Consider the following 4,575-nt stretch of genomic DNA (forward strand, 5'->3'; position numbering starts at 1 on the left):
GACTCTGAGGAATATTGTGACCCAATTTCAGAATTTTCAGACTAAAGAAAAAATATTACAAGCAGCCAGGAAAAAAACAATTCAAATACTGAGGTGCCACAATAAGGGTCATGCAAGATCTGACTGCCTCAACATTAAAGGATCGAAGGGCCTGGAATCTGATATTCTGAAAGACAAAAGAACTTGGAATATAGCCAAGAATAAACTACCCAGGTAGGTTGAGCATTTTTTTTCCATGGAAGAAGATGGACATTTAATGAAACAGAGGAATTCCATTTGTTTCTAAGGAAAAAAGCAGACAAACAAAAAATTAGATCTCCAACAACAGGACTCAGGAGAAGTAGAAAAAGGAAACCACATGTATAATTTGATTTTAGTGATATAACATAAAAAAGGGAAGTAGAAATGGAAAGGGGATAGTGTTAGAAAAAGGGGAAAGGGGAGATAAAAAGAGGGAAACTACATGTGGCATCTGAAGGAAACCTATCATATCTGAGGGAATTCAGAGAGGGGGAGGAACATTGTGTGAATCCTACTCTCATCAGAGTTGGCTCAAGGAGCAAGTAATTGACATATTTGTTTTACAGAGAATCTTCTCTTACCTCATTAAAAAGTGGGAGAAGAAAAGGGAAAAGGAAAAAGAGTAATAAGGGAAGAGTACAAGAAAGGGAAAGGGATTCAAAGGGAGGAGGGAGAGACCCTAAAGAGGGAAAGCTGCGTGACACAAATAGGACCAATAAGTTTAATACCAGGGAAGGGGGGAAGTGGGGCAAGAAAAAAGAAAAACATAATCTGGGGATATTAAGATTGCAGGAAATACAGAATTAGTAATTTTAACTGTAAATGTGAATAGTATGATTTCTCCCATAAAGAGGAGGCAGATAGCAGACTGGATCAAAAGTCAGAACCTTACAATATGTTGTTTACAGGAAACACATTTAAAACAGGGAGAAACATACAGAGTAAAGGTAAAGGCTGGAGCAGATCTATTATGCTTCAGGTAAAGTCAAAAAAGCAGGGGTAGCCATCCTTATCTCAGATCAAGCAACAGCAAAAATTGATTTAATTAAAAGAGATAAAGAAGGAAACTATAGCTTGTGAAAGGATACTATAGACAATGAAGCAATATCAATAATAAACATATAGGCACCAAGCGGTATAGCATCTAACTTCCTAAAGGAGAAGTTAAGAAAATTGCAACAAGAAATAGACAGAAAAACTATAATAGTGGGAGATCTCAATCTTGCCTACTATCCACATGTATCCTTTCCACTCACTCAATAGACTGAAAGTTTCCAAAAGGCAGGAAGTTTTTCACTTTTGTCTTTGTATTCTCAGGAGCTGGCTTAGTGCCTTGTGTGTAGTAAGCATTTAATGACTGTTTGTTTTCAATGATATTCTTCACTGATGATAAAGAACAAGCTTCAATTTGTTTGTAAGGAAAAAATAAGTTTTTATCCATTTATTTTACAGGTAAGCATTTAATGACTGTTTATTTGTTTTCAATGATATTCTTCACTGATGATAAAGAACAAGCTTCAATTTGTTTGTAAGGAAAAAATTAGTTTTTATCCATTTATTTTACAGGTATGTAAATCATACTACTCAATTAGATTTGCCCAAGATTCTGTAGCTCAAGAGAGTGCTCCTGCCCAAGAGGTTCATTTTCTTCTTGACTTTTTTAAACTGGGTCTTAAATCTGCAGTCATCCAATGACCTGGTCAATAGCAGGCACTTTTGTCCGAACTGCCATGATTATGGGAGTGATTGGGAAGAAGTCCTTCCTGAGAAAAATCAAAGAATATAGGTGTAGTCCAATGCATGATAGTCTGAGAGTACCAGATCAAAGTGGGAAAAAAAACTGCTGTCATTAAATTCAAGGGGTCTGATACTGAATTCTGGGTATCCTATGTTTTCCCTGTGTAACCTTCGATAAATTAAATGCCTTCTTTGCCCTAATCCTTGGGCTGGATGGCCTCTAAGGTTCTTGTAATTAAAAAATCTATAATCCTTTGACACCTTGAAGAATAAAGAGAGTTCATAGACCATATATAATGATATAGCCACAATATGATTTGATCTAAGACTGAGTTGGTGTCTGCAGTAGATTAAGTGTCGTGATAGGCTAAGAATACTAAGGTAAGATACTGTCCTGGCCCTCAAAGAGCTTACACACACACACACACACACACACACACACACTCACAGATAGGTATAGATATATGAGATATTGCTTTCTCTCCATTTATATCTTCCATTTTTCCAATTGGAGTAGAAAATTTGCCATTAGCCATACATTCTCTCTGCAGGATCTGTCAGTCAGCATCCTTCTCTTAGGAGAAAAAATGGAATCTAGTATTCAACAGTTTTCAGGATTTTCTCATTATAATAGACCACAAATAAATCGATTTCATTGTTCTTTCCATTTTCATTCTTGTAGCTTATTTTTGTTTTCATAGTTTGGTTCCACTCCTCATTTTATTAAGGGCTTTTTTTCTTATGGTTAGTTTTATTTACATTACTTTATGTTAATCTGTTTTCATAGGCACATTCTATAATCCCTTAATTAACCCTATTCCAATTTACTCAAATTTATTTAAATTTTAAATTCCTCCCTCCCTCCCTTCCTCTGGTCTTTCCTTCTTCCCTTCCTTTTTCTTTCCATCCTTCCTTCATTTCTTCTTTCCTCTTTGTTTCTTTCTCTCTTCCTTCCTTCCTCCTTTCCTTCCTTCTTGTTTTCCTTCCTTCCTGTCTTTCCTCCTTTCTTCCTTCCTCCCTCCTTCTTCATTTCTGCCTTCCTTCCTTCCTTTTTCCTTCCTTTCTTCCTTCCATCTTTCCTTCCTTCCTTTTCCTTCCTTTTTTTCCCTTTCTTCCTTCCTTCTTTCCTTTCTTCCTCCTTTTCTCTCTCCCTTCCTCCCTCCCTCCCTTCCTTCCTTGCTTCCTTCCTCCCTCCCTCCCTTCCTTCCTTCTTTGCTTCCTTCCTTCCTTTATTCCTTCCTTCCTTTCTTCTTTCCCTTTTTCCTTCCTTCCTTCCTTCCTGAAATCCTTCAAACTTTAAGATTCAATGCTTCTATGATATAACTTCCTATACTGAAAAAAGCAAAACTAGTCATAAATACACAAAAGAAACAAACTAAACAAACCCAGGGCTTAGCATCAACCCCTTCATTTCCATTATGCTTGCATCCATGATAATAAAAAGGATTTCACTAATTATCATGTAAAGACAAATGATGTTCTTCCTAAATCTCTTAATTTCAGGAACTATTTCATGTTTGTATCTTAACCTCAGTACATAGTCCAGATCCTGGAACAAAATGGAGCCTTAATAAATGCCTGTTGATTGTTTGAATGATCAATGTATCTATGAGTAGCAGGCCATCTCTCTTCATCATGAAATGCATCTTTGTTATTTAGATCTAAGAAGGATTTCTCTCAATAAAAGTGACATGCAATTCCATTTGTGAGTGATTATATTCCTTCACATGTGTAGGATCTATATTTCAGCTGTTTCTATTTGACAGATTATGTATTTGGGATATGTTGGAAGCATTCTCTCAGTGCTAGAACAATCAGTATGTTACATTGACTTCTCTTGTCTCCCATAGAACATATTTTTGCAAGCCAAGAAGACTTTCAAACATGTAGCCCAATATACTGAATGTCAACATCATGGCTAACATTGACAGCTCTCATCTTGGAATTTCTTGGCTGAGCTCTAAAAATTATAGAATGGATCCTATCATATACCTTTTGAAAGATATTTAAATATGCTCTGTTCATCACATTTAGAGAGGACCAATTCTAAGGAAATGGTTATTAATTAAGATCCTTTTATTCTTTATCTAATGGTCTAGTTATTTATGTCTGATATCTTTATGAAACTACTATTGTATTCTCTATTTACCACTTTAAGACAATCTCTGTGGGTGGGCAAAATAACCATTTGAGCCTCCACCATGCCAGCTGGCCCCCTCAGTGTCTCAATGTGGGTGTTCAAATACATTCAGTCACCATGTGACATAAAACAGGGCTGTGACCTTTGCAGGGCTTCTGCTTGTAAATGTGAGCCAGACTATAAAACATTACGATGATTTCATCCACAATGGGTCCTATGGTGAGGCACTCCCTGCTCCTAGCTATTTACTCTACATGGTCAGCAGAATCCCACTTTGTCAAAGGCAGTAAAATGTTTATACAGAGAGAAAGGCAATTTCCATTGTTAAATATTTTTTTTTGTCTTTTGAGAGTCACATGCAGTGAACTGTTATGACTAATTATCACATCTTGTGCTATATTACTATGCCAAGTTAAGATCCTTGACTTCTTTTCATATTTTATCCAGCCTGTTGGGAAGAATGTCATAAGATCAGAGATTTAAAGCTGGAAGGCATCTTAAAGATAATAGGATCTTATAGCCAAAGCTGGAAGAGATCTTAGAGATAACCAATCTCATTCTACACATGGGGAAATTGTGACAAAAGGAGGTTGAATGACTTGGCCAGCATTACACCATTACTAAGTGTTTAAAGCTAGGTGTGAATCCAAGTCTTCCTTACTTTGAGTCCAACTCTC

The sequence above is a fragment of the Sarcophilus harrisii genome, chromosome 6 (genome assembly GCF_902635505.1).
Source record: "Sarcophilus harrisii chromosome 6, mSarHar1.11, whole genome shotgun sequence".
NCBI classification, from domain to species: domain Eukaryota; kingdom Metazoa; phylum Chordata; class Mammalia; order Dasyuromorphia; family Dasyuridae; genus Sarcophilus; species Sarcophilus harrisii.